The sequence below is a fragment of the Carlito syrichta genome, unplaced genomic scaffold (genome assembly GCF_000164805.1).
Source record: "Carlito syrichta isolate Samal-C Ts95f unplaced genomic scaffold, Tarsius_syrichta-2.0.1 Scaffold313359, whole genome shotgun sequence".
Classification (NCBI taxonomy): Eukaryota; Metazoa; Chordata; class Mammalia; order Primates; family Tarsiidae; genus Carlito; species Carlito syrichta.
In genome coordinates, this window is record NW_007257455.1 from 869,305 (window position 1) to 896,048 (window position 26,744).

The 26,744-nt window shown below is 41.4% G+C and overlaps 1 protein-coding gene across 3 annotated transcripts in view; it reads right to left on the minus strand.

Annotated features, from left to right (window-relative positions):
- The window catches only part of RASGEF1B (RasGEF domain family member 1B), a 363,583-nt gene that overhangs the window by 52,851 nt on the left and 283,988 nt on the right, over positions 1-26,744 (minus strand). Inside the window, exons 3-4 of one of the 3 annotated variants that reach the window (XM_021718719.1) lie at positions 8,826-8,934; positions 1,836-1,926 (exon numbers count right to left, since the gene is read on the minus strand). The exons of the other annotated variants lie outside the window; for them this stretch is intronic. The gene's annotated coding sequence lies outside the window, so the exon portion shown is untranslated. The remainder of the gene's footprint in view (positions 1-1,835; positions 1,927-8,825; positions 8,935-26,744) is intronic. 3 annotated transcript variants of the gene reach the window in all.

Here is a 26,744-nt window from a genome sequence, read left to right on the forward strand (position 1 = left end):
AAAACTGAAGCTCAGGGAAGTTTTTTAAATAAGTTGCTTAAGAACAAATATCTAATAAGTGACAGAGAGACGATTTGGACCCAGCTGAACCTGACTCCAAAGACTATGTTCTTTGTATGACCAGGAGGATGCAGTCTATGAAGCAGACACATAGACCATCAGATGGATTTGCTTTGGGGTAAGTTCTGAAACTGAAGTCATTCCGAAGCACACAGGCCTCCCAAGACCTCATCAGTATTTGTGCTACAATTTGGATGGAAGCAACAATACACCACAACCAATATCACCCGTCATGGAAAAAGAAAAACTTGTTTCAAATCCTGGCTTCGTGTGAACAGAAGTTATTCAGTAGGTACAAACTTCAGTTTTCTCATTAATAATACTAAATTAATAATGCTAACTTTTAAAATAAAATTAAAGCATGAATATAAAGTCATTAGCACATCTGTAGCTCACTCAATAAATTGTAGGGAATTAAATATAATTATCATCACTATTCAGCAGCCTCCTCCATCTTTCACTCATTTAAAAACTGTGACTATATTTACTTATCTTTATGTGTGATTTCTAAACTCTTTTTAAAAGTGTGACTGCATTTACTTATCCATATGTGTCATTTTGTGTTGTTGAAGAGCCTTTGACAGTTGCAGATACTCATAAAATTACTTTAGTGATATCTTTTAAAATAAAGACATTCTTGTACATAACGATATCATTATCACCTAAGAAAAAAGCAACAGTATTTCCTAATATTTTCTGATTTCTAGTACATATTAAATTTCCTAAATTGGTCCCAAGGATATTTGAGCCAGGATGCGCTTAGAATGTGTTAGCTAAGGTTATTGTTTCTTTATTTCTTTTTGAATCTGTATCAGTTTCCATCTCATTTCCATCCCTTTTTGCTTTTCTTGACATTGTCTTTAAAAACAAAAACACAAGCCATGTGTCTTGGAGATAGTACCAATTTCTGAACTTGTCTGCTATTTTTCCTCAAGGTGTCATTTAACTTGTTCCTCTACTCTCTATGTTATCTATAAATTGGAATGCAGATCTTAAGCCTCTATTGCTGTTAAAATATACACTGGGGCAAGAATGCTTCAAAGTCAATGGCTATTGACTGGCGTTCATATTACGTCATATCAAAATTTCCATGACCACTTCCTCTTCAAAATATTTTGTGGTTTCCTAGTTATCTCTGGGGTATGGCTAGGCCAGTGGTTTCCACTCTGGTTTCACTTAGAATTATTCCGGGGAGTTTTTAAAAATATTTGTTCCTAAGTTATACCCCTAGAGATTCTTGTGTTGGGCAAAGGCATTGGTATTTTTATAAAGCTCCCAGGTGATTCTCGTGTACAGCACGACCAGTTTAGAATATAAGCTCTGAGAAGGTCAGAGGCATGCCTTGCTTATTTACTACCACACAGTCTCATTGTTAAGCAGGAGATCTGGCTCATAACTACTTCTCTATAAAGCATATTGATTTAATTAATTGCTAATTAATAAATCAATAGCCAGCATATAGGCAACCTCACCCTCCTTTTACACCCTGACTTTTCCTGTTTTACTGAATGGCGAACTATGAGGCCAACAGGTTAATTTTACTGCATGTTTAGAGAGATCACATTGGACTGTTATTTTCCGAGTTTCTGAAAACTTTATATCAATGGAAAAAGAATCATTTTCAAACTTCTAAGAAAGAAAAAAAGAACAAACACTCACTTAGCTACAGTGTTTGATTAATTCTGTTGCAGACAATCCTCTCTTTCTTTTTATTTTCACATTCTCAGTTCTCCCAGTTCTTATTTTAATGACTAGGGAAGAGATTCCAAAATTACCTAAGGAGGAGGAAATATCCAAAGTTTGTCTTGGTTGTAATTATCGCTTTTTTCAAAGAGGCTGAGCAGCTTGTAACCACATGAAGAAGCGCTGTAGAAAGAGAAGGACTTGGGTTGTAGCTTTGCATCTATGTGTTCACATTCAACTTTAAATAAGAAAAACAAAAAAGGCATATGACTCCTAAGTGCTTGCCACACTCAACATCTGTAGTTTCAAATAAAAAGGAGATAAGAATAGCTACCTCCTCCTAAACAAGCAGAGTATACCACAGCAAACTTGGGGAATGATGAATAGACACCTATTTACAGTACAGACACTAAGTGAAAATCATCAATAATTCAACAGGAAATCAGTGAAAGATACGAGCACATAGTTTGTGTCTGAAAAGGCTTTACACAGATGAAAAATGTTACTCGCACTCATAACAACAAAATCATACATTGAAACTAGTCTGAGATAATTTTTTCTTTGACTCAGAAGATTAGTGAAAACCTACTGTCTTGGGGAAGATTACAAATGCACACATGTTTTGTTCAAGCTATACCAGATAAGACCATTATCCTATAGGTATGCTCCATGCATTATGTGAAATGACACAGGAACAGACTTACTCATTCCATCAAAGTAAAAGATGAGAAGCAATTAAATATCTATCATTAGAGAACTGGATAAATACATTTTGATACAGTCACAGAATCAAACACTTTGCAGGTACCATAGAAAGTAACAAGAAAACCATGTACTGGCATGGAATGCTCATACCTGGCTTAATGAAAAAGGTCTGAAAATGTATCTTGAAGAGTATGCCACAATGCACATAAAAGAAGGGAATGAAGGAACATATACTTGTACTTATTATTGTATACATTAAAAAAATCTTTGGGCAGAGTTTTAAACAAGGAACTGGTAAGTGGTTAGCTTTTATGGGAAGGAGATGGGAAGTTAGTGGGTATAAGAGAGTGGGCTGTAAAACAAGAAGGAATCTTTGCATGATACTACTTCATACCACATTGTGTCCAAACCGTGTGAATACAGTACATGTCCCCAAACTTAAATTCTTTATAAAAGCCCTGTGGAATATCTTGAGACATGTATTTTTCAAGTAGAAAGCATCCCAGATATCTTTATAGTCCTTATTCTTATTGTGAAGTTTCAGAAACAAGTCTATTACTTTTCAGTTTCACTAAAAATGAAACTGAAGCTCTGCATAGTTCTCACACACCCTATCTTAAGACATGGACTTGTGGGTGGGGGGAAATCTCAGAAGAAAACGTCTCATGATAATTTCCAATCTGGCTTCTTGTTGTTCTACAGAAATTCAGAGTTTCAGGTTATATGTAAACATGTACAATTCAAAGTCCAAACATTGTTGGAAGATGTCCAGCCTAGGACTCATGCTTACATAACACTGAAGGAATTGTGTCAAAGGAAAACTAATCTTTTACAAGGAAAAAAAAATTCATCTTTTTCTCCTATAAAGCTTTCCATGGAATCTGCAAGAGAAGAGAAGGCTATCTTGCATAGTGATGGGGAAATTTTATCTCAGAAAAAAAAGGAACTCTTTCTTCACAGAAAAATCCATAAGATAAAAAGTAATTGTGCTTTATTGGTTGACTTCTTAGCATCTTTTTGGGTTATCACTTATTTTTGTGTGTGTATTCTAATAAAAGAGTGGGATTGTCATGATGTCATTAGCATTTTGCCCAGTGCAAGGCATACAATAGGTGCACCACAAAAGACTGACAGACCACATCTGTGTTCTGGGGTCTCTGCGATCTTGCCAAGTCAAATATTCTCTCCCTGTCTTGGCTCAATATCCTTATCTAGAAGTGGAGTGACAGTGCTTAACCTAAATATCCCGTGATTTTGATATGGTGACCAAATAATATGACCACTGTGAAAGATTTTAGAAAGCATGTCTTGAAAACATTACTATTGTTGCTGCTATTATGATACAGAGATAAACAGAACAGAGAAAAAAATAAAACTGATTCTAGAACATGCTGCATGGAGTCTCACTTTGACAGATGAACAAATGGAAAAACCAAAGGTTAAACAACTTGCTCCAAGTCAGATGTTTTCATCAAATGCCTCATTTTCCTATCCCCTTACTTCTGTCACTTGAGCTTAGAGAGTTCATGGAAAGCGTGAGAAAGGAGAAGACCACCAGGTGACCCTGGTCCTAGGAAGGATGGAGAGACAGTAAAAAAGTGATCAGAGACAGCACAAAAAAATGGCAGAGTGGTGGGCAAGTCCTGTTGAGGTGGGAGTATAAATGGGGAGGGATGTTAACAAAAATGGCAATTTTCACTAAGCTTTTTTTCTGGGGGGGCAGGTTGGAGTCTCACTTTGTTGCCCAGGCTTGAGTGCATGGCATGACCATGGCTACCACAGCCTCTGCCTGCTGGGATCAGGTGATCCTCCCGCCTCAGCCTTCCAAGAAGCTGGAAACACAGGTGTGCGCCACCACACCTGGCTAATTTTTTAATTTACTGTAGAGATGAGGTCTTGCCAAGTTGCCCAGGCTGGCCTCGAATCCCTAGGCTCACACAATCACTTGCTTCAACCTCCCAAAGTGCGGGGATTACAGGTGTGAGCCCCCCACCCCCACTTACTAAGCATTTCTGATCTACTAATCTTTGGAGATTTATCTCATTTAAATATCACAAGAGTCTAATTCACTTTCAAGAGTCAATCTTCATTTTCCAATTGAGGAAACGAGACAAGAAGCCCCTGATAGGTGGCTGGGCTGTGATGAACCCTGGGACTGTGTGAACCCAGTCAGGCCCCAATCACTCTGCCTCATTCCACAATTATTGAAGAAGATCGTAGAGGATGAATGGGAGAGATTTTTAGGGACTATGTTTGACATACACTCAAAATTTAAGCATAAAGTATCTTAACTATATGTTTCCTTTCATAACTTGAGGGTAAAATATGATTTAGAATGCCAAGATGGATTCATGTTGAGTGTTTTCTGTATGTGAAAAGACCCAGGGCCACTTCTTTTAGATGAACATCTTGAGGACCCATATGTCAAAAGGGCCAGAACAGGGGGTTGAGTCAATGAATAAATGCTATCACATAGGAATCTTGGAATGGAATTAGCCAGGGATATTTCATTTCTCTATGCCAAGTAAGTGTCTGAATAATGATAATATTCAGGATATACACAGAGCATTTTAAATACCACGTGCTGTTCTAAGGGGGTACAGATTCATTTAATCTTCATAAATGTGTGAAGTGAGTTCTCTTATTATCTTTTTTTATGGATGAAGAAAATGAGACACAGAGAGGTTAAGTAACGTGCCTGAGATCAAACAGCCAAAAAGCAGTAGAGCTGGGATTCAAACCTGGGCAAGTTGGCCTGCAGTACTCAGTGCTGCACAATACCTGTGTATTTCCTCACCTCAGAGTTCACTCAAAAAGAAATTTTTCTGCCTAAATGAAAATTCTCATTCTGGAGCTAGACAGGGATTCATTTAATTAATTAAGTCATTGTTGTATTCACTATTCAATCTAGATTACAATCCTACTATGTAGCAGGCTCAGCAATAGTGCAGATAGACATGGTTTCTGCTATCCTATAACTTAGTCTAGTAGAGAGATACACTTAAAGCAAATAATTACAAATAAATGTTGAAAGGACATAACATGGAGTTAATATAGCCAAAGAGCAGTCATTTTAACATCAGCTTTGTCATGTTTTTCTAGCAGTTCACTTTAATTTACCTTCCAATCCACTAGCCAAAGACAGAACTGGTTTCTCAGAGGTAGCTATAGATAGTTGTTTTTACAACCCCCTCCCAAGCTTGTTTTGTACTAATTAGCTTTTCTATTTCAAGTATTTGCCTCCACCCATAAGATTCAAGTTAACCTAATCAGCCCTTTGTGACACAGACCCCATCAACATGGCAGCAATCATGTGACTGACCCACTCATCTGCCTGCCATCTATCACCTGATGTCAGTACCTATGAGTACCTGTCCTCTGTGATGATGTGTCACAGGCCTCCACCCAACTACCTTAGGGGAATGTTTAAAAGCATTCAACCTCAAGTAGCCATTCGTCGTTACTCTGCAAAGTCATGGTCTGACCATGTGGCTCCTTGAGCTGTGGTTGCCATGTTTCCTAGATGTGGCCCCCTCCCCTACCTTGGGGAGGTGAATCTCCTTCTCTCTTCTCTCTCTCTAATTTACTTTCTAAATAAACCATATTTTCCAATCTAACTTCTATGCAATTTTTTGCATCTTTCATGTGGCACTGGATGGCACATCCCCACCCCACCAGGTCTGACCTACCATTTTGGAGGCCCTGCTGGGACATATTTTAACCTAACGCTTTTGGAGGTCCCAGCAAGGATTTTTAACCTAACAAAAGTCAAATTACAAACTCTCATAAGAACTAGAAAGGAAAGCTACAAGGTGTTATTATAAGATTAAAAGTGCATTTAAAGAGGCATGTGTCCTAGTTGAGGGTGGTGGTTGGCTCCTGAGGAGGTGACCTTTGACTAGAACACTAATCTAAGCTCTTGAGCTGTTTAACATCACTAAACCTCAATTCTCACCTATAAAGAGAGGAAGAAGGGTTGTCCTAAAGTCTTAATGAGATAATAAGTGCAAAGAGGTTATTTTAACTCTTAGTAAATACTTACTAAATTATCATAATTGGCTTTGTTATATTACTTTTCTTATTGTCCCTTGACCAGTGCACAGGTAGAGAACAGGATAAAAGAAACATGAAGCCTGAGAATAATAACAATTACAACATCAGAAAGAAGGGGGGATGGAAAAAAACATTTTAGAAATGCGAAGGAGTTTAATTTGCAAAAAGAGAGTGATTCCAATGGGTTTTAACTCCTATAAAATAGAGTTATTCAGTAAAATATGCAGTAGATTGCAAGTAACCAAGTGAGAAAATGAATGCATATGGGAAATTCAATGCTTTGCTGAGGTTTTTCTGACATTTCCAGAATTTTGTCATGATATTGATTATGTCTAGGGATAGCATGCTTTTCTGTGTTTTTAAAGTATTTCTTCCAATGTTATTACTGGGTTGATTGATTAATATGCTCTGCCTTTTACCCGGAGCTTGGCACTCCAGCACACAGGAGGAAGAGTAAGGTTGACTGTACTGTGTGCACAAGGGATTGAGAGTGGAGCTGTGAACCTGTAGCCACGAACCATTGGGGAGGGGGCCACAGATGGGCAGAATGCCCCTGGGGAGGAAGGAGGGTCTTCTGAAACTAATGTGTGGATTACAGAGCTTCCAACCTGACTGCCCTCCTGTTTCAGATTAGCGAGAAAAAGAAGGAAAGCCTAGTGGGTTGTCTTCATGGAGATTGATTTACTCTTTCTTGAAATGTGAGGTGTCTCTGGAAGAATTCCTCTGGGGAGAGGTTAAGTCCTACTACATTTTTCGGACAAAAAAATTGTTTATTTCCCCTTGTGGGGAGGGCTTCAAATGTCAGAGGACACTTCAAAAGGCTGAAATGTCCTTTGTGGCTGGAGTTAAAACAATTGAGGCAAGAGCTCTGGGAATCCAAGAGTCACAGTGCAGCAGGTGGGCAGGACAGTCCTGGGGAGGGGTCCAGGTGAGCAGGACGGTCCTGGGGAGGGCAGTCTGCAGGTGAGAGGGAGGGTCCTGGGGAGGAAGCCCTGCTAACTGGACATGGGCACATTATCATCCAGATCTAAGTGCCACACCTCCTCATCTGTGGGAGGAACTAGGTACTGTGGAGGCCAGGAAAGGCCGGGAGAGTGGGGCCCCTGGATCTGTCCAGGCTACGTCTAGACTTCAGCTTCTATCCTCCATTTAAACCCAGACAGCTTTGTCCCCATGGGGATAGACTGCTGTAGCAGAGTCTTTCAGTCTTTCAGTAGTTCAGTTGACTCAGGTACTCTGTGAAAGTTTTCTACCCCTGATTCGTTCACTCTTGGGCACCTGTAACTCTGGAATTTCCATCAGTAAAATATTTGTTTTTCTTTGAGTAGTCTAAAGCTAGCTAACACATGTGCCTGACATCCTCTCTTTTATCCTTCTGGGAGAAATTCTAAAATATGAAAGGGAGCTGGGTTACAATAGGAGATGTGGGACGCTGAATATAGACAGCACGCAAAAGCTACCATTAACCACGGATGGAATTGCCATGTCCCCTCTAAAGACAAGAGTGTTTTCCTCATCGTCAGGGATACATATTGAAGACGTCTCGTGTTTCTAGGATGATTTTGAGGGACCTGGCCTTTCATTTAAAAGATTTTATAACGATGTGGTGGGGGCTTTTTTTCTTGTGATTAGACTGCTGCATCTGACTATTGACTAAATGACAACAGTATTTTTGCCCCCTACTCTTTTTTTTTTTTCCGTCTCACTCTGTCTCCCAGCTTAGAGTGCAGTGGCATGCTCACAGCCACCCCAGTATGGACCTGCCAGGCTCCAGTGATCCTTCCGCCTCAGCATTCCAAGTAGTCAGAACTACAGGCATGTGCTACCACACCCGGATAATTTTTTTATTGTAGAAGACGAGGTCTTGCCAAGTTGCCCAGGCTGGTCTCAAACCTGTGGACTCAGGCAATCCTCTCACCTCGGCCTCCCAAAGTGCTGGGATTACAGGCTTGAGCCACCACACCCGGTCCCCCCGCCCCACTCTTTCAAGAGCACTCATAGATAGATGGTCCCCAGTTTATGATGGTTCAACTTAAGATTTTTTCAGTTACAATTGTTTTATCAGAGTATTGATGCATTTTCTATTTATAATATTTTTAACTTGCAGTCGAATATTCAGGACATAACCTCATAAGTTGAGAGAAACATCTCACTGGAAAGATAGGGTAGAGAGAATAACCACAAGTTAAAAAGAAAAGAGAGACAGGAATAGAGCTTATCAGGCATAAGACGGTGATACATAGAATCACCATGGAACCCAGAGCTAAGTGAAGCTTCTGGAGCCAAGATGGCCGGGTCTGAACACTCATCACAGGTCCACTCACCATGTAAGCGTGAAGACAGGCCAGCGCTGATAAGTGACATGGATGAGGCACTATTTCATTCAAATTCTTAATCTCAAAACCACACAGCAAAGAGGATGTCTTTTCCACCCTAGAATTTAAAGAATGTGTTTCAAAAATGTATTTCCTTAGTACATTTTTTAGTCACTGTTATTTGCCACACCTAGCACATAGTAGGTCGCTAGTAGCTAGTTGTTGAATGAAATCTATAATCATCTGTGTTTTTGCATGACCAGAGAACTGACTCCCACTGTCTTCTCGGAAAAAAGCTCATGTTGTCTGTGTCAAGAAACAAAAACCTCTTGGCACCCAGCTGTTAGGTTTAAGGTCTCCAGAAATAGGAAACCCCGTCTTTACTTCTTGGCCCATGGCTGTCATATCTGAAGTTTAGCTCTAGAAATAAAGAGAAGATAAAATATCTTGAAACAGTTTTTAAAGAAAGACCCTCCCCCAGTGCTGTTTGCTGCCACCTTCTTTTTCTCCTTCTTTTCAGCATGACATCCTCTCAAACGCTACCTGACAGACTGCGGCAGTCACCCTGTGAATGTAAGTAATTTCCTTATTGACAGCATCCCATTCTCTCTGACATCTGCCAGCACTCCCTGACACTTGAATAAGCATTAAGACATTAACAGTCTGGCACAGGTTTAAGGGCTGGAATAGTAATGCCTGGCAGGCCTGCTGCACAAAGCCACATGCAAACAGATCCCCGCTCATTCAACTCTGCCGTCCTTCTGGTTGGAAAATGCAGCCGAGCCCAGAGTAAATGCCGATTATTCGCTCGACTGCGCTGGCATTTTGGTGTCTCCTAAGACAGGCCAGCTCGTACATTCAAGGAAAAGAAAAGGAACAACGAGAAGACAAGCTTGCGAGGCAGTGTGAGAATTGAATATTAATAGAAAGGCAGGTCTTGGCTCTGTGGGATGAGTTAATATTTTAAAGGGTTTGACTTAGAATAAAAAGCAAAGTCAAGCTTCTCTAATGCAGACAGAACAAGTTGCATCTCACTTTCTTCTTACAGTATCGGCTTCTTTCCTAATAGTAGCTGGCAATCACCATCTTTGTGCCATGGATTTTTGAAAGCCAACTTGGGGGATCCACACACAGAAAATTATTGGGAAAGAACAGTAGAGTGGTCTCTATTGCTAGAATCTGTTCACTGAGAAATGGCAATGATATCAACATGCATGCTATTAAATTGCTGAGCGAGTCAGAGAGCTGCCTTCAGTCTGTTCTCAGTGGCTTGTTTGGGATCAGAGAGCCATGATCCATGCTGGTAATGCCAAGGTTAACCTCACAATAAGAAGGGCAGAGCTCTTTCTGAGGGTGGGACACTTTTTCTTGAGTGAAAAAATGACTCAATATGACTGTACTTAGCAAACTAAAGAATTAAAATAGGTTTTATAGGAGTTCAAGGTAGTCTGAGGGAAGGTTCAGACAAGGTGTCTCCCTTGGGTACATTCTGTGGCTCATGATTCCCTGAACACCATGATCTTTCTCGTTCCCCCGCTTGAGCCCTGACAGGGACAGGGCAGTGACACTGAGAAAGGGTGCTAGTTGCAGAGTGATTTCTTCACAGGCTGTCTTTGTTTTCTTGTCCTTTGGTCTCAGCCTGGAGACATTGTCTCTGCTTTGCAAATGAGGAAGAGAAAAAGAGCTCAGAAAGGAAGAGGAACTGTCCCAAAATCAAACAGGTGGTGAGTGGCAGAGACCTAAAATGAACCTGGTCTTCACTCTGGGGTTGGCATGTTTCCAACACATTAACTCCCAGTCCCAGGAAACTTCGTTAGTATTACCAGAGATAGGACACAGTAACCTAGAGGCTGTGCAGAGCTAAAGAGTTGTCTGTGGCTATGCTTAGGTTTATCAGGATCTGAGTGGAAACAGCAACACCTGCTCCAATCCACAGAAGCGTGGGGCAGATCCCTTCAGACTGGACTCATTCCTTCAGAAGCAGGAGGTTTTGGGCCAGCTGATGATGGGTGTGGGAGGTATCTGAGGATGGGTGAGTCGGGAGACTTAGAGCTCTTCAGCTAAATTAAGTCCCATCTCCAGGTTTGCTGCTCCAAACCTCGCATGTTTTAGGATATGCCCCTCATTAGCTACTTAGTTAACTACATCTCAGTCTCTTCATTTATAAAAGAGTAATGACAACCATATCCTACATATAGGCTTGTTGTGAGGACTAACTGAGCTGAGGCTTATCCAATGTTTAGCACAGTCAATGCTCAAAAACTCAACATTAATATATATTACAGTAAGACCCCTATATATGAATGAGTTTCATTCTGAGAGCATGTTCATAAGTTCAATTTGTTCATAAATCCAACAAAGTTAGCCTAGGTGCCCAACTAACACAATTGGCTATGTAGTACTGTACTGTAATAGGTTCATAATACTTTTCACACAAATAATATTTTAAAAACAAAGAAAATATTTAATCCTACAGTACAGTATCTTGAAAAGCACAGTAGTAGAATACAGGGGCTGGCATTGAGTGAACAGGCAAGAATAATGACTGACAGGAGGAGGGAGGGAAGGTGGGAGACGGCAGAGTTGAAGGATCATCAGCATAAGGAAATGGAGGGCAAGCTGCCATGTCACTCACACTGACGTTGATGGCACAGGTAGATTCTGATTCCTTTCTGGATTCAGTTCTATCTACCCTCTTGAAAAATGAATGTTTGCATCTTTGAAAATTCACAACTTAAACGTTCATATATAGGGGAAATACTATATTATTAATTGATATAGCTGTCCACCAACATCTCTCCTAGGACGTCCTGCAGTTGCTTCAAATGCATGCACCAAGCCAGTTCATCTTCCACATAATCATAACAATCACAGCACAAAGCTGCTGAGAGCCTGGCCTATGTTTGGTACACTATCCTTATTAGCTTATTTAGTCCTGTAGTTAGGCATTTTACAGATGGCTTAATCAAAACTCAGGGGGATTAAACAACCTGTCCAAGTCTCATAGTTGTTCAATGTCAGATGAGACTTCAAGACTGGGGGCCTCTGATGCCAAAGCCACTCTGGTCTAACCCACCTTGCCTTCCCCAGACAACGATGCAAGCCGTGGGAACTTTGAATTTCTTTTCACTCTGAGTCCTCCACTCACAAAATTGGGAAATCCTTCCTGGCTGTTCCATTTTGTGGGAATCTCATCCTCCTCTGACTGCCCTGGTCAGCACCACTTTTCCATCTGCTGGACATCATGGGCTGCCTTAGCATGAACTGCTTTCTGGTTCCTCTTCTTTCTGGTTTAACCCCACATCCCACAATGCTGCCTGATTAACCCTCCAAAGTCTGGCTCTCTTCATGTCCCTGCAGAAAATCTTCAATGCCTCCCACTCTCTGCTGTAGAAATATGATCCTCATCAGTCTGTCAGTCAAGGTCAGCTTTCCCCATCAATGTGTGGCTCAGCTCTTTTGTTCTCTTGGCACCCTCAGTGGAAGGCCCATGCCATGAGGGCAATGATGTATGCCTCGTGTTCACTGCAGTATCCCCAACACCCAGAATAACACTGTTTATAGTCAGTGCTTGTTAAATATTTGTTGAATACATAAGACAATTTCCCAGCCAAAATGATTGTACTTTCTTTTCACTGTGTTTAGAGACATTGAAAGACAAAATCTGCTTTCACTTTTTGAAGCTTCTAGTAATGTTTTAGAAATGAAGAAAAGCCAACACAGGATTTTTAAAAAATTGATATATTTTAGAAGATAATATTTATCAAATTAATGCTTTTAATGTCTACAAACAAAATGCAGCTGGGTGCAGTGGCTCATGCTTGTAATGCCAGCACTTTGGGAAGCTGAGGTAGGAGGATTATATGAGGCCAGGAGTTCAAAACCAGCATGGGCAAAAAAGCAAGACTCTCTCTCTACAAAAGATAGAACAGTAATCCAGGCATGCTGGTGCACCTCTGTAGTCTCAGCTACTCGGGAGACAGAGGCGGAAGGATCACCTGAGCCCAGGAGGTCGAGACTGCAGTGAGCCGTGATCGTGCCACTGCATTCCAGCCTAGGCGACAGAGTGAGACCTCAACTCAAAACAAACACACAGTGTAATATGTGTGCTACTCAAAAATAATTACAATAATTACAGGACTTATTCATTCCTAGTCACTATAGGTAGTGTGACCCAGTATTGGAACACCTGCTTGAAACAGAGTGACAGAGATCTCCTTTGCTCTTGCCAGGACATGCCCTCCTGAGGCAGGTGTTACCCTTTGGCGGACCTTCTGGCTGTGTGGTCTGACCCTAATGGTGCTGCATCTCCCCTGCTCCATATCCCCAGTCCTTGCTCTGTACATTCCTTTCATCTGCCCCTTCTGTCCATCTCATACTCTACTTATCCTTCAAAGAGTCAACACTCAACCTCCCTGTCTTTTTCCCAGGCTTGTCCACCTGAACAATCCTCTCACTCTCGTGGCCTCCCCACAGAAATCTAACTAGGTCCCTGTGCTTGTGATTTCTTCTTTTATCCCATGCATGTTAGCTATACATATCCTCTCTAGGTTCATGAAAACAGGTCTCAGCAGCTATTTCTGGTTCCTCTTTGTACCCACTCTCTGCCTACTGCTCTGTATCACGTCATGTCCACAGATGCTCAATATATTTTTTGAATAAATAAATGGATGCAGCAACCCAGGTAAAAATAGCAGATGGCTCAAGTCTCAGTGTTAGGCATCATGTTGACTTGATCAGTCCATAGGAGGTGTGAGGGAGAGGCAGGCTGTGTCTAACAAGGGGTGAGCAGAAGAAAGGCAGCACTTCATGGAAAGCATCACAGCCTACAAATTAAGGAGGGGTCTTGGGCTTGGGTTCAGACATCAGCTGTCTCTTATTTGTTGTATATACTTTGGACAACAAATGATATTTTTACCTACTATACAGGTTTTGTTGTGAAGATCAGGTAAGCTAATAATGTGAAGTGGCAATTCCCATTGTGGTAGATTGAAATCTTGTTTCAAATACTTTGCTAACTTTCATGTTAAAACACACACACCTGCCTTAGTTCTGGCTGCTTTAGCAAATTACCATAGATAGATGGCTTAAACCAGGGGTCCCTAACCCCTGGGCCACGGATCAGTACCAGTGTGTGGCCTATTAGGCACTGAGCCACACAGTAGGAGATAAGCAATGGTAGACTGAGTGAAGCTTCATCTGTATTTACAGCTACTCCCCATCATCCACATTACTGCCTGAGCTTCACTTCCCGTCAGATTAGCAGCAGCATTAGATTATCACAAGAGCACAGACCCTATTGTGAACCATGCATGCAGGGAATCTAGGTTGTGTGCTTCTTGTAAGAATCTAACATCTGATGATCCCCACCCCTGTGGAAAAATTGTCTTCCATGAAACCGGCCCCTGATGACAGAAAGGTTGGGGACCACTGACTTAAACAACTAATATTTATTTCTCACAGTTCTGGAGGCTGAAAGTGTGATGCTGGTATCGTTGGCTTCTGGTGAGGGCCCTCTTCTGGGCTGCAACCGGCATTCAAAGGAAGAGAGAGAGCTCTGGGGTCTCTTTAACAAGAATACTATTTCTATTCATGAGGCCTCCAGCCCATGACCTAATCACCTCCCAGAGGTCCCACCATCTAAGACTATCATATTGGGAGGTTAAAATTTAAACGTGTACCTCCTGAGGAAGACACAAGCACTCGGACGACTGCACTGTCCCTGGCTATCATTGTGTGTCTTACTGTGTTTCTTTGTTGACATCAGGCTTGACCATCTGACTTGCTATGGACAGTGGCATTTACATGGAAGTGATGTGTGCCCTGATGGAGCCTACACTTTTTGGCCATGGCACTCTTTTCTCTCTGCCACAGACCCTCAGATAGGGTCTTCTCATGCACCCTGGCTCCCACACTGAAGAAGCCATACAGAGCAGAGCCTCCCATCACAACCTACCTACAATCTCTGTCATAAGCCACCAAAACATGGGGTAATTACTGCAACCCAGCCTGGTGACCAGAAGCCCAGTGTCAAGAAGAACCCAGTCCATGGAAACCCCTTGGAACAGTGCTTGGGACACGTGAGGGCACATTAGTGATCATCATGGCAGATGTTCTGACTCTCAACTTCACAATTCTCACTTGCATATCTTAAATGAAAACCATTGAGCTCTTTGAGGTGTCCTGTCACAGATGGTCATCTAAATAAGAGCTAGAAGGTATGGGTTCTGATGCTGCCCTGTGACCACGCTCATAGGACTTGACCTTTCTAGGGCTCTGTTTCTTCATAGATAACTGTCAACATTCCTTCCCATTCAAAGAAATTTCTGAGTCTCTGGATCAGCAGCTGTTGGAGCTTTCCACATCAGGCTGCAAGAGTTAGCTCCACTAGCCACAAAGCTGAACAATCTATGCCCCTCAACTCTCCATCCTTTTCTCTCCTCAGAGGGTTTGTTAGGCTCTGTCCACTGGCAGTTTTGAAGCAGTGGCATCTTTATAGATGCCCGAAGCACAGTACTGGTTTCCCTCCCCCTTAAAATTAAGTTGGGGCACAAAACTCTTAGTCAGAGAAAAAAGTGCTTTCCTAGAAAAGGGAAGGTCTTGTTTTACAGGGATTACAGAATGCCCCCTGTATGTTTTTTAACTTAAAAGATTTAAAACTGTCCAAACACATTTTTTTTTAATGTAAAGGACTTAAAATAAAAAGCAGGATACAATCAGAGAAGAAAAGTGAGGCTGCCGTGGTGGGCAAAGCTTGACTTGAGAGCCGTAGCCCTGGGTTTCAGCCTGTTTCTCCATTAGTTGGCCAAGTAACCTTGGGCAGTCACGCATTTCTCCTTATTTGTCACGATAAAGGATCTCCAAGTTCCTGTCAGCACTAGCTAATGTTTCATCACTGTGATTCCATCAGAGTTAATTTGACAGGGTTGTTTTTTACAGGCTTTAAGTGGCAGTTCTCTTAATTTGTAGAGTAGGGGAAATACATTAAAGAAGGGAAATGTTTACAGGAGAAGCTCAGCCCACACTAATTTTCTGAATTGCTAATAAATTTTAATCCTAAAGGAGAAATAAAAGAAAGCACTAGATTTATAATCATTGAACAAAACAAGCACTATAATATTTGCCAGAAGAACAGGTGGTCCCGTGTCTTTTCCTGCCCACTCACAGGGGATTTTCCATGTCACCTAAGTAAGGAGAACTGCTCTCTACCATATTCCTCCAGCTCTGTTGAAATATATTTCTTATTGAAACGTATCTATGTATTGAAATGTATGAGTTGTAACAATTAAGTTCGTGAACTTGCCACCACGCGCTTATGTTGGCAGCATTGTACAAACAACTTGGTAAGGTTTTATAACTTTGGTTTATCAGTGTCTCACAGTGTTTGTGTTGATGTGTGGTGATGTCTTGCTAAGTGGCGTTCGTTATGGCTGTTGTGCGTTTTTGTGCGCCATTGTGAGAACGTTGGAGTTTGAATTAGAGCAATGAACAAACATTAAATTTTTTGTTCAACTTGACAAGAGTGGAAGTGAAATCAGGGACATGTCAGTCCAAGTTTATGGGAATAATGCCATGAAGAAAATGACAGTGTACAAATGGATTAAATGTTTTTCTGAGGGGAGAGAAAGCATCACTGATGAAAAGCGGTCAGGACAGCCAATAACGAGAAGAACTGACCAAAACATTACAAAAACTGCATCGGCTGACTGTGAGAAACATAGCAGACCAAATAAACATCGACAGAAAAATAGGAAAATCTTAACTGAAAATCTTGGCATGAGAAAGGTGTGTGCAAAAATGGTCCCACAGGAGCTCTTGCATCATGACAATGCATCAGCTCACACAGCACTGTCTGTGAGGGAGTTTTTAGCTAGTCAACAAATAACTGTATTGGAACAACCTTCCCACTCACCTGATCTGGCCCCCAGTGACTTTTGTCTTTACCTGAAGATAAAGGAAATATTGAAAGGAAGACATATGATGGCATTCAGAACATCAAGGATAATACAACGATGGCTCTGATGGCTATTCCAGAAAAAGAGTTCCAAAATTGCTTTGACTGGTGGACTAGGCACTGGCATTGGTGCATAGCTTCTCAAGGGGAGTCCTGCAAAGGTGACCATAGTGATATTCAGCAATGAGGCATGTAGTACTTTTCCTAGGATGAGTTCTCAAACTTAATTGTTGGAACTTGTCGTTGATTCTCAGTGTCTCTGAGAGTCTGTTGAGTAGAGTATGGGTATCAAAGCTGGTTCATAGTTTGATATATTCTTGATTTCAAAAGCCAAGTCCTTCTTCCCTCACTTGAGGTCAGATGCCAACCGTTCCCATGTCCCTGGCAGGGTTGATGGAAAGTCCCTCCTCCACATCCCTCCTGCCCTGGATTCCCACCACATCCTTCCTCAGCCTGTCCCACTCTTGCCTGTGGTAAGAGATGACTCTGAAGGTGGCCTTGGTAACTGCACAATCTAAGTAAACTGCACACGCTTCAAGACAAGTTCCTGGGGACCTCACCCCACGTTAGAAACATGTTGTCCCTTCCACACAGAGATTCTGTGATTGCTAAAACTCATGAATGCCCACCTCCAGCCTCAGAGAGGCACACCAGAATGGGTTGTGAAGGTGCCCTGGTTGGGTCTCCCTGGGAGAGGCCTGCTGTGTGGGGCATGGCTGATGGGCATCTCCAGCTTCTGGGCTCTAGACCTATGTTGACTCCCAGGCCATACTTTCCAATGCCCCCAGTCAGGCACTGAGTACAGTAGGGTGCCAGAGCCAGGTCATTCCTACCTGAAGGGAGATCCATCAAATGGACACCTTTCTCCATCAGGCTGGCCACAGCAGCCTCAAAACTGTGCTTTGGTCCAAAACTCTTCCTGTCCAACCCTTTCTTCTGTCTGTTGTAGGTCTCAAACGTGCACCACAGGTTGAGGCTCCCCTAACCTCCCCCTGCTCCTTCCTGCTTTATCCTTCTCTGGAGCTTCCCTCAGTAAACCTTTCACAAGGTTAATTCCACTTGGCAGCTGTCTCTTGAGAAAGAGTGTGCTGCACTTTTAAAAGTCTGCATGCCCAGCTCACTATATTACCCAGGGTTCAGAGAGACAGAACAGTAGGTTCAGCTACATTGTACCGAACAGTTACATTATATTGAAATGTACATAGATACATTTATTTATTTTATTTTTAAAATTTTATTTTAAAGATGTAGGGTACAATTCAGGATTTGGTATACAAGTGGTCATCGTAACAGGTAAAGTTTGGGCCTCCCTTTAGTCCCCACTTCACCTGGTTTGAGATCAGGTACTCTTATTGATGTCATGTGCCTCCCTCTTCGTGGAAATGTCCCACTACTGCCAATCCCTTTCTTGTAGTATTATGGTAAATGTTCAGGGTCCACTTATGAGTGAGAACGTATAGTACTTGGTTCTTTATTTCCGCGATAGATCAATGAGTATTATAGACCCTAAATCCATCCAAATTGCTGTGAAGGCCATAATTTTGCCCTTCTTATGGCTGCATAATACTCCATCATGTATTTGTACCACATTTGTTTTATCTAGTCTACTTTCAATGGGCAGCACCATAGATATGTTTCAATGGAGCTGGAGGAATACAGCAGAACCAATATTTTACACACACACACACATGAGTGTGTATGTATGTGTGTGTATGTGTGTGTGTGTGTGTGTGTGATATGAACAAATACTGAGGTGCCAAAAAATGTATACAGACTTTAAGATATATTATCTATGTATTACTTTTTGAATTTGAATTAAATTATATAGTAGCAATGTGTAGTATGATGTTCGTTCAACCATGCCTCCACCATTTTCTTTGTCCAGTTGCATGGCGATGCTAGCATTCATTTGATTAATGCCATCTTCTGAGCAATTGTCATACATGTTTTTGGCATATAAGGAATTGTCTCATGCAATTATGGAAGTTGAAGCACCTCCAGATTTGCATTCAGCAAGCTGGAGACCAGGAGAGACAATGTGTAGCCCCAGTTCAAAAGCCAACAGACTCAGGTGTTTCACTCTAATCTGAAGGTCAGAAAAGGCTAATGTTTCAGCTCAAGGCAGTTGGACAAGAGTTCCATTTAAGTCCTGGGAAGGTCAGTCTTTTTATTCTATTCAGGTCTTCGACTGATGGGATGAGGCCCACCCACACTAGGGAAGGCAATTCGCTTCATCCTGTCTACCAATTCACATATCAATCTCCTCCCAAAGCACACAGATACGCCCATAGTAATGCTTAGCCAAATATCTGGACACCTTGTATCCCAGTCAATATGATACATAAAATTAACCATCACACCCACGAAGTGCAACAGCTGAACAGTTAAATCATCTGCTGAAGTCATTAACACAAGTCAAGTTCTCATGGTGTAAGTTAGATGTATGTTTATATCTATCTCTCTAAAAAGTCTATGAATGCTTTGGAGGTGGGAATCATATCTTATTCGTTTTCACACCCTAAATATATAGTAAGAGTTCAACAACTTATATTTATTGAGTTCCTACTATGTGCCATGCACAAAGTGGTAGAGGCATAGCAGTGAATAACTCAGGCTAGGTCCTTGTCCTCAGAAAGCTTATATTTTGGTGAGAGGGATAAAAACACAAATAGAACAATTGATATATGGCATCATGAGACAGTGACATGTGTGACAAGGTGAGAATAAAGTCCTACAGGGATAGAGAGGGACGGAGATGTTTCATTTTAGACAGGTGCCCAGAGAAGACATGAATGGATAACTGAAAAGATGAAGGAGTTGATGGACATACTGGGAACAGGACAGTTGTGGAAGTTGTCAGGACCAGCAGAATTTGGAGCTTCGCAGAGCAGAAGACAGGCCTCCTCCCCACCATAAATTCAACTTCCCTCGACTGCAGTCCCCCCAGTTCTGGCTCACGCAGTGCCCTTGTTTGTCTTCCTCACTCCCAGTTTCACAGCTTTCTTGACAGTGTGGACACAAAGAGCCTTTTTCCAAAGGGCCTTCTTGCTAGAATAAGTTCCAAGTTCAACTCTATGGCTCTGCTGAACTTCTGCAGCATGGGGACGTGGGGCCAGTCTCTACTCCTAAAGAAAGTCCTCTAGAAGTGGGACTCTCAGGACACTTCAGGAAATGAAGATGGACTTGGCAAAGAAACTCCAGTCCTACTGGCAGATAATTAAGAGAGATTTTCAAAGCCTGCGGGAAATCGAAGACCATTATGTATGTATGGTTTGCACTAAGCCACTTTTATTACAAACCAAGCTCCGTACAGCTGTGCAGTGATGGAAGAGAACACGCAGCCAACGAAGGAATGAGAACCACGTGGGTGCCAGACTTCTAAAAGCCTACAGAAGCCACACATGAGTGGTTTTCATGACTTGTCCTGAGGAATTTCAAAAACCAAAACAGCTAAATTTATGGCAATCCTAAGAAGAAAATGCCGATGTAGCAAACGGGTAAAGAAATTCAAAATATTCCCTTCCCTCTTAGTCCTCTCTACTCAGTTCTCTACTCTCAACAGGGATGTGGTCAAAGGGAAAAGATTTTGTGGATAATTATCTGAAGTCTCTGAGAGGGTTCGTTGAAAAGTCTAGGATTTGGAACCAGGAAGATCTCGAAATACAATTCAGCTTTGCTTCTTAAGAGCTGTGTGGTCTCAGGCAGGTTATTCTGTGTCTCGGAAGCTCCAATTGTCTTGTTTGCAAAATACTTACTTGGTGGTGGTGTTGTGATGATCACATGACACAGGGCAAGGGCCTGGCACTTGACAGGTGCTCAGTGAATGAGAGTTTATTTTCTTGAGAAAATTTCTTAAGATATCAAGAAGTACTCTGTCAAGACAGGGATCGCAAAATCAAATGTCTTTTGTAAACCTACAGTGGAATTTGACTTTGTGATTTGTGTAGCGGGAGGAGAAGGGCTGTGGCAAACTGCGGGCCCATGTCTACCTAAAGGGGACAGCGAAAGAGGATGCCTGTCAAGGAGCTCCACATCTCCCTCTAAGGGGAAAACCGTGGGACTTGGGTCTCATCTGAAGGGGGCAGTTTCTACTCAGTTTCTGCTTGGGGATGGTGCAGACTCAGATAAATAAATAAATAAATAAATGTGAAATTTCCAGGTCACAGACAATGACTCCTAATTCAATTAACAAAAAACACACAGACCACAAAAACATGTCTGCAGGCTTGATGTGGCCTGTGGACCAACAGTTCGCAACTTCTGGAAGAAGAACATCGTGTGATTACATTCTCATTCCTCATATAACAAAATGTTTATGTTAAAGTTTCAAAATAATTCTTCAAATAATTCCACACGGAGTAAAGAAGATAACACAGAGATAAATCTCTTCCTATATATTTCTATTCCTAGGACATCAAGAACTCAAAGTAAACTTTAAAACCCACCCAAGCATTTGTTGTTATTTATTCCTCAGGAATCAGCTGGTTGCGGGTGGCAGATAATTCACTAGTTCTGTATCAGGAAAGACAAGTTGATCCCTGATGATGAAGCTATTTTCCAGGTATGTGCTCAAAGAGTGCGAAGTTCCCCCACATGTTCTGTGATAGCATAAAAGGGGCAAAGCACCAATGAAGAGTGCAAAATTGCCGCTTTTCAGATCTTAAAAGAGAGGGCAGAAAGTTCCCAGAATAGGTTATCTTGTGTTTAGAATAATCTTTCTATTGGCTCCAGATTAGCTTCACAATGACAAAGAAAGCTCCAGAGAAGAGTCGGCGAGAAACTATCAGTGACTGAAAAGTATTAAGCCACCAGTATTTTAATTAACTTGTTCCACTCCATCTCTGAGCTTACTGCAGAGGAAGAAAAGAAGTTGTACTTCAATATCAAAAGTCACAGTAAATGTTAAGCTCCATGTTTGATTGACAGTCTCCTGCACATTCACACACACTAAAACTAGCAACTTTAAATTTGGAGCATTTGTAAAACTCAAGGGATTTCTAGGGTGTGTGACAATCCAGATATACATGGCTCGTTGATCCACAGAAGCAGTCTCCCGTAGGGGAAATGTACGGTGACATCCATTTTGATAGGTGACTGGCACATTAAGATGGAATTACCTCAGCTGGAATATGACTGTAATAGCAGGAACAGAGAAATGCAGGACCAGAAAAGTGACAGGGCATATTTAAGAAACATGCTCAGTTCCCTTTATAACACATTTGTTCAGAATTGGCTGGGGGAGGAGAAATGATCAATACCTCTTCCCAAGGTGTCTATGTGTCCTGCAGACAAATCTTCAGCAGATAATTGCTTAAACACAACTGTCCAAACAGCATTGGGCTAGTATTGCATCTAAAGTCTAATTGGCAACCTTAGTGACACGCCACACAGGCTAATTCAGTATTCTTCTGCTTATTTTTCCATACTTCCAACAATGAGTAGCCAAAAAATTCCATAAAGAGAATGCAGCCTGTAGATGTTCCTGTTTCTATCCATCTACACACAATAGGATTTCTTTCCCTCTTAAAATTTTATGTTAGAAAATAACTATGAGTATCTATGGAAAGGAACAAGATCAAATGTTCTACCAAGATGATGTTTCAGGGACCTGCTTAAAAAAATTTGAGGATTCTCTCTTATTACTGGGGAAAGGCATATTGTGAAGTTATAAAATTCTAACTGAGACACATAAGTAATAAAAGGGTATATTTGGTAAAGTATACTGAGATCATTGAGAAGCAGGCACTACAATAAAATAGCACAATCATTCCAAACAAATGGAATTTCTATTTAGAAAATGAACCTTTCCTTGTTTCCCAAACCCCTTCTTTCCCATGACTCCCCATCTCTAATATTACAATGGACACAGTAATAAAAATATTTTACCCAGAATTCTACTCATTTGGATGTTGAGTATATAATACAACTGAGTATGAGAAAAGCTTTTTGGAAAAGATGAATCAAATTTAGGTAAATCTCAGCTGATCTTTTTTCCAACCTGGTCCCTTGGGGTTATAAAGCTCCCAAGATACTTCAGAATCTTAACTGGGTCAACACTAGGATTGACTTGAATGGCAGGACTCCAACGGTAGTTTCACTGCTGGGTTGGGCACCTAATGATTCTGTGGTGTGTTTTCCACCAAAAGAGCACCCCGCTATGAAAATGGAGTCTCCAGAATGGGAATTAAGGGGGTGGTCAAGACCTTACTTTGCAAGGTCAATGAAACTCTGATTGACCATTTGGGTAAAAGGTAGGCCACAAACTGTAATTGGAACAGAGGTAACATTTCAGTGCAGATGACTGCATTCTGCTCAAATTCCTGCTGTCATTTCAATTAGAACCAATGGTCTTCTTTCTCACAAGTTCCCTCAAACGTGTAGGTTGCTGTGGCCTGCCAAGATGGTATTAGATTCCCTTAATAAAGACAGATACATCACAGCAGTGGGCTAAATGATACAGCTAACAGTTAATTCATGTTTCATTAAGCCAAACCAAATAATTCTCATTTAAATAGAGAAAGCCATTCAGTTTCCCAGTAACTGCTTGGTCTTGGAGTAGCCATGAAAACTCATGCTATATAAACCTTACTTCTCTTCAGGGGCTCCTGGGGCATTTCTACTGTACCCCATTGAAAATGATAAACATTCAAAACAAATGACACTTGGCCAAATAAATGCATAAAATAAGCTTGGTGAAATCTCTTCCTGGAGTTGTGTATGTGTGTGTGTGTATGTTTTAAGTGTGTGCTCACTTTCTTGTTCAACTGTGAAAATGTGGGGATTCCCCCACAGGCCTCCTAGCCATTAGTATAAATTAGAAACTTTTACAGAATAATCTCCACAAATCATCTTGTAGAAAGTGCCTGGGCTTTTCAGAGGAAGAGCACATCATACATATAAATCGTTATCACTTTGGGCTTGATTAGAAAAGGGCAGGTAGTTTGCAATCCTGGCAGTGTGTGTATGCCTGTGGCAACTGATTAGCAATTTCAAATTAATAGCTTGAAATTAAAACAAGCCTGGGGTTAGAATAAAGGGAAATGATTTTTCTATGTCAGGAAAGCATCAGCCTCCTCAGAAAGCCCCTTCCCTCCCCCTCATCCTTCCCCTTCCTCTTATTAAGCAGCCTCGGAATGATGCCTGCCAGCCAAAGGACTTGCATGGGGGTGATTTAGCATGTGAGTTTCCAGATCTTATGGCAGGAGAAACAGAGAGAATCACTGGAAATGAAGAAGATGTCAACACATGCATTTTTCTGTAGTCATCCTCACAAAAAGGGTGTGGAGGTTTTGCAAGGGAGTTGTCCCCACATGGGACAGGCTAGACCACATCTCTGCTGAACACAGTGGGTTTTCTACCCTGTATGCCTGCTACTGACACAGACATCTCCCATTCGATGAGAAACAGAAGAGGAAGAAAAAGTCAGCAAAAAAAAGAGACAAAATGAACACTGTTTCCAGGGTGGGTGGGAGCCAGGACGGGAGGGTGGGTGATGGGGTTGAGGTCTACAGGTGGAAGAAGGGACTAGGTTTTAATGAGGAATTTTATAAATCTGTTTTTTCTGCCATTTTGCCTCCTGGTACACTGAGGCAAAATGGCAGAAAAAAACAGATTTATAAAATTCGCTGAGTATTAGAATCAAACTTGTATTATCTTAGTTTGCCATCTAAAGTTAAACAAGAAAGAAAGGAAAAAAATCTGAATCTTTGAAAGATCCTTTTTCAGAGAGAAAATATACCTTGATGATCTCGCCGACTCTCCAAGAAGCCTGGGAGCCTGAAGTTTGTCTAACCTCAGGATTTCTTTGTTAGTTACCTACGCTGGGCAAGGTTTTATTTCCCTAACTATTTACTTCATCTCCCTAACGAATCCTCTTATGTTTCCATATTTCACTTGGTAACAAGAAGCTGTCTTCTATGCAATTTTATTTTAAAAGAAAGATAATAATGCCATTTTATAGGCAGAACCAATTTTTAAAAAATCTAATTACCCACTAAGAATGCATACTAACCTTTTATGCTCTTCAGGCTTAAAGATTGTTACCATTATAAAATATTGAATGAAAAGAGGGGGAAAAGCTTTGACATCAAGCAGATGTGTTTTCACATTCTGCCTCTGCCACATATGAGCCATGTGGCCTTGGGCAGGTCACCAAGCTCTCGTGAACATCTGCTTGTTCATCTCTAAAAGACAAGGTTAATAATGAATGTGTGGCAGCATTTTGTGAGGATTACTTTAGATAACAAGCACCCATCATGACAGGTATGATGCATTCATTCAACTCATTATCTTCTTCCCAATTTGAAAATGCTTTCTGAAGTTTGTGCCTAGTTGGTAGCTTTAGAACTACTCCATCCAGCCGACTCTGGTCAGCATTATGAGAAATGACAAAGAAGCAGAAAGCCAGACCTCTGTCTCAGAAGCGCGTTCTTTCTATTGAGGAGACAAGATGTAGAAATGAAATGCAACTGGGAGATGTATAAATGAAATGCAACTTATTCTCGGGGGGCACCAAGAATAAGTTATTAGATGTTGTGATATAACAACAGGTGCCAAGAAGGATTATGGGAAAAAGACAAGTTTTCTTTAGACTTTTTTGATACATAGAATTATAATTGGCATAAGCAAAACAAACCACTTTAAAAATAAACAAACTGCAGCCATAAAAAGAACGAAATCATGTTCTTTACAGTAACATGGATGCAGCTGGAGGCCATTATTCTGAGAGAATTAATGCAGAAACAGAAAACCAGATACTGTGTGTTCTCATAGAAGTGGGAGCCAAACACTGGGTACCCCTGGGCATAAAGATAAAATAGACACTGGGGACTCCCTCCCCAGTAGGGAGGGAGGACTGAATGACCACCTGTTGGGCACCACGTTCACTGTCTAGGTGATGGGTTCAACAGAAGCTCCAACCTTACCGTCACACAAAAGTCCTATTAAAAAACTTGCACTGTATCCCAAAGCTACAATTAAAACAAAAAAAGCAGGAGACTTAATTAATGGGAAGAGCATACTTTAAGATTTGCAGGTAGAAATGAATAGGACATATGTCTTCAAGAAACTGACCTATAATTTGGAACAAGAGAGCTTTATTGGGGAAATGGCTCAAAAAGAGTACATTGGGGGCCGGGAGTGGTGGCTCAAGTCTATAATCCTAGCACTTTGGGAGGCCAAGGAGAAAGGATTGCCTGAGCCCACAAGTTCAAGACCAGCCTCGGCAACTTAGTGAGACCTCATCTCTACAATATATAAAAGAATTAGCCAAGTGTGGTAGCATGCGCCTGTTGTTCTGGCTACTTGGAAGGCTGAAATGGAAGAATCACCTGAGCCCAGCAGGTTGACACTGGGGTGGCCATGAGTATGCAACTGCACTCCAGCCTGGACACGGAGTGAGACTCCAACTCAAAGAAAAAAAAGTACATTGGGACCAATGACAAATAGCCTTGAATATTACCCTAACTAATACAGTCTGACCTGTGAGCTCTTCAGAAAAAGGAGGGAAGCAGAATTCTGGAGAGGTGATTACTACCCAGGCTGGACCAGGAACAAGGCTTGGAGACTCTGCTAAGGTCATGTGAGTAGAGGTGGGTGAGGCTGTCTGCACTTCCTGAATGTTTCCTTCCAGAGTGTGTGTTCTCAGCTACAGGCTCCTTGTTCCACCATTCATCCATGAAGACCGTCGGATCCACATTTACTAAACTCAGAAGAGACTCTCTCATAGGAGCCCATTCTGGAAAATTAAACCAATATCAGAGAGTTTATTGGTCATTCATCAATTTATAAAATACTTACTATGCATCTACTAAGCGACAAGCAGTTAGGTGAGAAAAAACATGGGGATACGGACCCTGCAAGGGGTTTAGTGATGTTTTGGAGAGTGGTGGGCATCAGGGGATGGCTGCAGAGAGAAAGGCAGGAGAGTGGGACTTGGAGGACCAAGCATTTTCTTTTTTTCTTTCTTTTTCTTT